The sequence below is a fragment of the Engraulis encrasicolus genome, chromosome 16 (genome assembly GCF_034702125.1).
Source record: "Engraulis encrasicolus isolate BLACKSEA-1 chromosome 16, IST_EnEncr_1.0, whole genome shotgun sequence".
NCBI lineage: Eukaryota > Metazoa > Chordata > Actinopteri > Clupeiformes > Engraulidae > Engraulis > Engraulis encrasicolus.
The window spans coordinates 19,383,748-19,393,743 of NC_085872.1; the positions used below are offsets into that span (position 1 = coordinate 19,383,748).

Sequence of the window (9,996 nt, forward strand, 5' to 3'; positions counted from 1 at the left end):
TTTGGTTCCTGTAGACCAGGGATTCTTAAAGGGACACTCCACCCATTTGCATTAGGCTTCCAATTGCTAGACACCCAGTCATACTTTTGAATGGTCGTGCAAGACACTCTCAATTCCCCCTGAGACAGGAGAAATCCGTATTCACCTCTTAACACTTCCTCCTACAATGATGTAGTCTCAACAGAAATTCACCTCTCTTACACTTCCTCCTACAATGATGCAAAATGACGATTTTTACAAGCCTTTTTCCCACCCTTTCAACCCCGCCCATAAGGGGTTGGACCTAATGCGCTAACCTATCACAGATCAGTGTACCAGTGCTTTTGAAATCACTGGCATTGAGGCTCCAGTTAGTCACTAGGCGAATACGACTTCGTTGCTGTCGATCAACATTGACGAAGCACGTGAGCGAGAACTTGTCACGATGTGGGTGTTATTAAATACAGAGCATTTAAAGTCGGCCACAAATATGAACGAGACGATGAGCTCGCACCAGTTTGCTCTACTAACACACCACGTTTGTGGGGGGACGTGAGTGGGGGGACAGGCAGTGAGGAGGAGCTGAAGTGGGGACCTGCGCAAACTTGTGTAGAGGTGTGAGACAAGACCCATATACACACGTGAGTTGTTGACCAACCAGTTCATGGGCGCGTGACCTCGGAGGCAGTCCGCAGACGAGCGTTGAAGGGGATAAGCAACTGCAGAGGTTGCAAGATCTGACTGCAGTCGCATTCATCCCGCGATAGTTTGACACCATGTGACATGTCACCTCGTCGACGCAACATCACCGAAATTTGGAAGTTTGACAGGAAATCTAACCGTCATGCAGCATCTTCATCCAGGGTGCATTGCTGTCTAATTGTGCATGCATGCGTTGACGACAAATCGATCGCGCCTACTGGCAGAGCTGCATGGGTGTGGCCTGTGGAACTTGAGCATTGCAATGCATTATGGGGATTGTCACAAATCCACAAGCACTAAAAAGTCATTTTCTGCCTTTTCTCGGCCAAGGCGGCACCAAATTACAAATTTATGCTACTATTCTACTACATATATGACCCACTTTTATTACATATTCATGTCTGCACAGGTGGAATGCCCCTTTAACCATAGGGCTGCTGCGGACCACTCAAGGACTGCATTTCCAGGGAGGAGACTGTTCTACAGTTAAGTCCGAATCCTCAAGCAAACATGAAAATGCAACACGAAGCCATCTAATAAAAAAGGGAAAAAAGCCAACTTGATTCTTTATAACGTTAGAGGGAACTGTCTAGTAGTTTTTGTAGTAGTGTAGTGCCGTAAAACCTCTTGGCCTGTTTCTCCCAAAACCACCACTAGATTGAGCAAATACATTTTACCCTTTGCCATGCATTACATTAATGACTGGGACATGCCAATTAAACCAGAGACGACAATGTACTGAAAAAGTTATTTGACACAGTAAGTGATATGCAGTGGATGCACTAAGCTTGGCCACTAAGTCACTACCTTTTTTAACTCCATGTGGTGCAGTCAGACCCTAGAATATGCAGTTATTGGATCTTTTTAATTACATGAATATTGACCAATAGGCTCTTGTGTGTCTGTGTCAAAGTTCTGCTATGCCAAGTTTTGATTCAATACAACCCTTAGATTTTTTTTATTTTTTAAAAGTTTGTGTTCTGTGTCCTGAAATTGTATTTTATCTTTTCCCTTCAAATATATGCATTTTTTTAAAAATGGAAATAAATACGGTATGCCAGTCTGTGGTGTATGCTGCCCTACAATTTCAGAACGCAGTATAATTCAAAATAGCAAACCGAGAAAAAAGGCTTTTAAGTTTCCTTTCTGGCCACGCAATTGTGTTGGAGGTAAAGTGTTGATGACACTTCCATATAATACTTTTTTTATGGTGGAAATGTATGCACACAAGAAAAAAGCAAAAAAAACCCAACATTCTCATTACTTTTTAGCTGAAAAATCATTATACTGCATTCTGTTGTGGTATTACTGTCTACACCAAAACCACGGTGTCAATGGAGAAGTGCAGTATAATGCGCGTTATACTGCGTTCTTGGCTAGAACAACGTAACCTCCTAAAACCAAAAAGCGCAGTAACTTATAATCAGTTTATATCGTTTTTTCCTGAAACGGGACCAAGTTGGACCAACATTTTTTAACACAAGAAAAAGAAGGTATTTTAAAGTCAATTTCCTGTCTAAACCCATTTTCAAGATACTGCGTTCTGATATTGTAGGACAGTATGGACTAGCTCAAAGATTCAGACTTCAGCCCAGTTGTCTCTTAAAAAAAATAATCTTATCTGCGTTTCTGTACCACCAAAAAAATCAATAAAAATAAAACCTGAACCATCACACAAAGCCAAAGTCAATTTAATATCATGGCAAATACAGATGGAATGCAATACAAATAATAATACAAATCAGAAAAACATGTATTATTTGGCATTTGATAATGAAACAAAATAAAAAGCAGCTGGGAAAATTCAGTCTCAGTTTGTCGGTCTCTCTCTCTCTCTCTCTCTCTCTCTCATACACACACGCAAGCAAAGATAAACACACGTGATATACGCACTCTCACACATACCACTTACACAAGCCCACACCCTCTCAAACACGCTGAACACTGCCACTGCTGGCAATGGAGCCCATGATCCAGACCACACGCCGTTGCGCACCACAACCGGGTGCAATGCCCCCAACTGAGCCCGGGTGAGCACTGCACTGAATGCCTCCCTCCGCACTCCAGTGACACTGCCTCATGCCTGTGCAGTAAGGCATTCTACTGACCCTGTTGGCAAGCTGAAGGAACCGCGGACCCAACCGACACTCTGAACCCCCAGCCAGGACATCAGGACTGGCCCCCCGGGTGACTACACCCGCCATGTCCACAATACCAAGAGTTTCCCACCAATCTCAGACGTCAACGGAGATCAATTTCTCCAAGAAGAAGAAAGAAATGTGCCTTGACCAGAACTTTCTGGGAGAGTGAAAGAACCAACACCAGAAGAGAGGTGTTAAGCCAAGCTTCTACTCTACTCTACTCTACTCTACCTGCAGTGGAGCTGCAGCCATGGTGCCTTTGTGAGGATGGTTGAGGCCGAGGCCAAGCTGAACGCCTTGACACGGTCACCGTTGTAGTCAAGAGAGAAGATGTGTATAGCAGTGTTTGCAGTATGGATGAAGAACTACTTCCACAAGCACTGCCGAATAAACGTCAAGAAGCCAGACGATCTCAGGTGCGATGCAGCGTGAAAGTTATGGATGCCAAACCTTCTACGCAAACGGGAGTTGGCAATATCCAGAGCAGCAGTGACTGAGATTGGTGATGGATTCCAGGTGCTGTGAATATAGCAGAGAACATCAGGCAAGTCCTGAAGACCTAACTGAAGTTCCAAGTGGCAGTGTGGTAAACAGTTCCTTCAGTGGCCAAGGAAGTCAGTAAAATACATTGCTAAACAAGCAAGAGACAATGTCACTAGAATGCTGAAGAAAACATTCAATGCCGTACTCACCCAAAGTCAGCTGAAGGCACAACACCCAATTGCAGTCCAGAACAATGCACAGCCGAAGTCTAGAACTCCACCACCAACAGCAGCAGCAGTCGACACACGAGCCACACACACGCACGTTCTGCACTCACACACACGCACGTTCTGCACACACATGCACGCACTGCACACACACGCATGCACGTTCTGCGCACACACACACACACACGTTCTGCGCACACACACACACGTTCTGCACACACACACACACACGTTCTGCGCACACACACACGTTCTGCGCGCACACACACGTTCTGCGCGCACACACACACGATCTGCACACGCACACACGTTCTGCACACGCACACACGTTCTGCACACACACGTTCTGCACACACACACACGCACACACACACACACGTTCTGCACACACACACACCCACACGTTCTGCACACACACGCACGCACACACACACGTTCTGCGCGCGCGCACACACACACACACGTTCTGCGCACACAATCACGTTCTGCACGCGCACACACACACATGTTATGTGGATGAGGAAGAGGAGGAGGAGAGCTGGGTTGCTGGGAGGAGCAGGAGAGCCGAGTTGCTGGGAGGAGAAGAGCTGGGTTGCTGGGAGGAGGAGGGGAGCTGGGTTGCTGGGAGGAGGAGGAGAGCTGGGTTGCTGGGAGGAGCAGGAGAGCCGAGTTGCTGGGAGGAGAAGAGCTGGGTTGTTGGAAGCAGGGGTCTACTATAACAATTCTGGCTGGCCCTTGCGTCTCCTGGCTTGATGGCAGGATTACGGTATAGGGACTGGGTCTTGAGCTTGATGGGCTCCCCACCGGTGTCCTGCTCCAGAGGCCGGCTGCCTTTCAGGGTGGCTACCCTCTCGGCACAGGACGGCGCCCATAGCACCACAGATCATGGAACCCACCCAGTACACCTGCAGGAGGAGGGAAGAACAGAAACCATATTGTAGTTACATGTAGGCTGCAGAGACATCGGAACAAGACAGAACATCGATGCGAAACTTCCGCTGGTGATACAGTCCATTGAAGGGGTGTTCCAAAACCCATTTTTTATTTGGTTATTCATTGAATACTAAGTAACAAGACTTTTTCAACAACTGATTTTAATACTACCTCTTTTTTCAGTACACCCCAAAAATGTAATGTAGTCCCATTTGGGGGGTATCAAGTCCCAATCAGGGGTGTCAGACCCCCCGTAAATCGAACTATGTACTGTATATATGACATGAAAGTAGTTTTCAAATAATAGGAGGGTATAAGCATGTTTTCAATGCATATATTTTTCTTACCCAGTGGTTCATGAAGTTCCTCTTGAACATGGCAAGCGTGAAAGATTTGGCAAGCTTCATTTCAGCTCCAGTGTAGAAGATCTGAAAGAAACAGTGTTCAGAGTATTAGCAAAGAAGCCTTTGAGGTGTGTTAGAGTATTAGCTTTAACATAAAAAGTAAAGAGGCAAGATATTTCTCTACACATCCAGAGTGCAACATTACGCACGTGTGTGGCTCCAAATAGAACAGTTCAAGGGAGAGAGCAGGTTCGCATATTGAATAAGATTGTCAGAAAAAGCTCCTGTTGCTTGACCTTACTGTCTGACTGATAGGATGCTGGTGACCATTTACAGGAGTCTTTTATTCAGATTGACACGTTGATTGGAAGTGCCTATCTGGCCTGTGGGACCAGAATTCTTAATAGTTGGCAGGGGATATTCTGATATTCTGTCTCTTTATGTTAGAATACACCTACTATTAAAATGAGTATTAATTTCTTTATTAGTACGCAAACCAACAAAGTCAGTGAGGGATGAAATGCTTATTATTCTCACTGTACCTGGTGACTCAGTCCAACGTTGTCCCCCTATTTTGACACACCTGTTTATATGCTATGAAACAGAGGGAGCAATAGGAGTGTGACACTCACTCTCATGAGGTGTGCCATGGTGACAGAAGCCAATGGCCATGACAGCAGAGCCCTTACATCCATTCCTCCTCTCATCCATCACAGAGAAGATGCAGATGAACAGCTCAAGGAGACCTCCATGCCCAGCTGGAGCTATATAGAGACAGAGAGAGAGAGAGAGAGAGAGAGAGAGAGAGAGAGAGAGAGAGAGAGAGAGAGAGAGATGGTCTCCGCATTATTCATCTGACAACAATGTGACACTGAAAGTACAGTATTTCAGGATATTCTCTTAAAACATAAATGAATAATACTCACTACGCAGCGAGAAACTATGTGGGCTGTCAATCAAAGCAAGACCGTGCCCAGGCATGGACCACCGCAACACCTCCCACTCGATCTTGGCATGGCACGACATGGGAAGATCGCACCCATCAGGCGAGCTGGTGTCTGCTAACTTGTTCCTCTACTGGGAGGAGTACGATGAGCCGTTGTACATCCCGATAGTGTGGCACCTTGTGGGTCACCAGGACTTCAGGTTTGCTTTGGAATCTTCACATGAGCACATCCACTTGAGGGGAATTTCATATGGACATCCCGGACAATGCCCATCCCGGACAATGCCTTAGGAGCAGTCACGTTGACCACTCTTGCGAGCTTGAATTAATCCTTAAATCCCCCCACCCCCCTACACTGACAAGTGACAGTGTGTATTTATTCCTTCCTTCCTGATGTGCAAGGTCTGTCTTGATTGTGTTAGTTGGCTTGTTCATAGGTCTCCTTTTCGCCCCTTGAGTGCACGTTTCCCTCTGTGGCGATGGTTAGAATTAGTTTTTCAGTGTGAGCGAAGTACACATACATACCGTACACATACACACTGTACACATACACAGACCTCAAACTATATGCATGATGGTGGTGGGGGGCTTAGATAGGGAACATGTTAGTCTTTGATTGTTGGTGTTGTTGGTGACAGGGCGGGGGAGCGGGGGGTTGAGGAGGAGAGCTGGGTTACTGGGAGGAGGAGAGCTGGATTGCTGGGAGGAGAAGATCTGGGTTGTTGGAAGCAGGGGGCTACTATAATAAGTCTGGTCCTTACATCTCCTGGCTTGGTGGCAGGGTTACGGTATTGGGCCTGGGTCTTGACCTTGATGAGCTCCCCGTAGATGTCCTACTCCAGAGGCCAGTTGCCTTTCAGGGTGGCTATTCTCTCGGCCAGGCCACAAATGCGGGGGAAGAGCATGAAGTCGTACATGACGGCACCCAGAGCACCACAGAGCATGGGACCTGCCCAGACTGCCTGCATGAGGAGGGGTGAACAGAAACCATATTATAGTTACATGTGAGCTGCAGAGACATCGGAGCAAGACAGAACAATCTTAAAAGGGCACAATGTAGTATTATATAGTTTGTGTAGATTTTGAGACAGGCACGACACGGGCACCGCACAGTCATAAAAAAAATGCTATTGAACTAAGCTCACTGTGATTTTCATCACAGAATTCCAGCAGTTGATAATGATGTGAATACATATCTGGCGGTATATAAAGCAAATCTTTCATATCAGAAGTGTTTCCAATGACAATCGCTTGGGTCGCTCAGTCAAAAGTTACATTCAGAGTTCTCTGACAGCGGACTGAGAAAGTGGTCACGAGTCATCGTTCACTTACCATTAACTCAAATAAGCATCGGCTGTGAGGACAGTGATTAATTTAACTTTTAATCCTACATATTGCCCCTTTAGACCACATAGTTCACTGCCCCTTTAGACCACTGCAGACCACATAGTTCTACCTGACCTAAAAGTAGTTTACAAACAATGGGAAGGTATACACACATTTTTAAAGATCGCCTCTCAACGTAATTTAATTAACATTGCCGTGTTCCCAATTGTTATTGAATGTGTTACGCGTTGGTCCTGTTTTAAAAAACGTTCTGGTTGCTTTGTTTCAAGACGTTTTTGCAAGCTGGCAAGGTGGCTTGTGGAGAAACGAGAGAGTGTTCCGTGTTTCTCGTGGAAATGCGTCTCTGATTGGCTCACTCCTCCTGCTCTCAAATAAACGCGTCTCTGATTGGCTCAGTCCTCCAGCCTTGGGAGAGAATGTAATGGGAAACAGAGTCGCCACTTCCCCGGATGGTACTGCACTATAGGGGCGCCAACGGAGGCGTGCAGGCTCCATTCAGGGCTGTGCTCTTTCGACAGCGACCCCTAGGCGAGCTGTAGGCACGGAGCAACCGGAGTGAGCAGGCTTTATGTATGAGGCTTTGTGCTGTGTGTGTACCTGAGAGTAGCAACCAGCTGATAGCTAAGCTAAGCTATGTTTCGGACCACCAGACGTTGCTTGTTTTGAAAACAAGCAGAAAAAAATTACTCGACATGTTTTTAGATAAATGGGTCGATATAAACCTTTGTGGGCAACGCCTTCTTTCGACGTGACGAAACACAGAAAGGCTTTCGTGATTCGCTCGTTTCTCTGCATTATTGATGTAAATTGGGAAACACCGGGAAACACAGCCAGGAGAGTTGACGCACCGCTATGAGAGCCTTGCAAGTGAGTTTAACTTGGGGTGACCGTCCGATCTTCGAAAGGAGTGAGTAAAACTGAGTTTTATCGGAAGTTGGCCTTTAATGCATAATTTGTAAAAAAAAAAATCTTACCCAGTGGTTCATGAAATTCCTCTTGAACATAGCAGGGGTGAAGGATCTGTCAGGGTTCAATTCAGCTCCAGTGTAGAATATCTGAAACAAACAGTGTTCATAGTTGAGTATTAGCTTTAATGTAAAGAAATAAGGAAGCAGTAAATTATTGCGGCCTAGATGTATTGAACTGTTCTATTTGGGGCCACACATGTGCTTACTTCAAGGGTGAGAGGAGAGCCGGTTCGCACATTGAAAAAGTATTTGATCCCTTGCTGAATTTGTTTGTCAAAAACACATAATCAGAATGCACCTACCGTTATAGTTATAGATTAACACAGAGGCAGAACATCAAAAGGAAAATCCGGAAAATAATTTTAAAGAATATCAATTATCTCCATCTCCAAGTTATGTTTTCGGTCGCTTTGGTTTGTCTGTCTGTTTATTTGTCTGTCAGCAGGATATGTGAGTGTATGTGTGTGACACTCACTCTCATGAGGTGTGCCATGGTGACAGAAGCCAATGGCCATGGCAGCGGAGCCCATGCATCCATTCCTCCCGACATCCACCACAGATAAGATGCAGATGACCAGTCGCATGGTCAGGAAGACCTCCTGAGAGAGAGAGAGAGAGAGAGAGATCTGAATACAATGTGGCACTGGAAGTAGAGTATTTACGGGAATTATCTTAGGTTAAAAACATTAACGTTAACATAAATGTTACATAGGCTTTTTACTAGAGATACACCGGATCCTGATTTTTAGGATCCTGCCGGATACCGGATCCACTGTTTAAGATCTTGCCGGATCTGGAACCGGATACCGGATCCTACAAAAGGGTTGAAACATAGTCTACTCGCACACGTGGGCCCTTTTTATTACGTTGGCTCAAACTACTTTTTAAATTCATTGGCTTATTGCCACACTGCCTGCAACGGCCGCTTTCAAAGGGCTTTCACGCCATGCAGTGATTGGGGTTGTGAAAGACTGACTGAAAAGCCTAGGCTAGAGATGCACCAGACCCTGATTTTTAGGTAACATGCCAGATACCGGATCCACTGCTTAAGATCCTGCCGGACCCGGATCCTGTGAAAAACCCTATTATCCTGCCGGATCCGGAACTGGAACAGGATCCGGTGCATCTCATACTTTTTACTCACACAACGCAGCGAGGATGGATGGAGGCTGGCTGGCTCTTGCTTCCCCTGGTTGGGCAGCAGACTTATAGGGCCTGGGTGTTGAGCTTGATGGGCTCCCTGCAGGTGTCCTGTTGGTGCACCTCCAGGGGACGGCTGCCTTCCAGGGTGCAGAGGGAGAGCATGAAGTCGTACATGATGGCGCCCATTGTGCCACAGCTCATGAAACCAGCCTAGTACAACTGTACGAGGAGGGAAGAACAAAAAAAAATATTATAGTTACATGTAATCTGCAGAGACAGTGAAGCAAGACAAAATAATCTTAAGATATGCAATGCATGGTGACTTCTGCAAAACACCAATAAATAATGTAATTAACTGAATACTTCGACACACTAACAGTCCCTGACACTGCACAATTTTAATGCATCAATTGTAGATATTTTTTCTAACCCAGTGGTTCATGAAGTTCCTCTTGAGCACAGCAGGGGTGAAGGATCTGGCAGGGTACATGTCAGCTCCAGTGTAGGACATCTGAAAGAAACAAAAAGTGTTCAGAGTTGAATATAAAATGTAATGTAAAAAACTTCAAGGAAGAGAGCAGGTTTCCACACTGAATAAGACAGTAATATCAAGCACAAGGAGTTTTTTTTGTCCTGAAAGCAGAGTAGAGCAGGCGTTTCAGGGTTCTGCCTTCATCAGTGCACAGGTGAGCACACGCAACACTGATGAAGGCAAAACGTATGCTCTACTCTGCTCGTGGACTCGAGTCACGTGACATGGACTCAAGTCCAACTCGAGTCATT

At 45.8% G+C, this 9,996-nt stretch overlaps 1 pseudogene; it reads right to left on the reverse strand.

Moving 5' to 3' along the window:
- Positions 1 to 895: 895 nt before the first annotated feature.
- Positions 896 to 9,399, reverse strand: LOC134466020 (lens fiber major intrinsic protein-like; annotated as a pseudogene).
- Between the last annotated feature and the right edge of the window lie 597 nt (positions 9,400 to 9,996).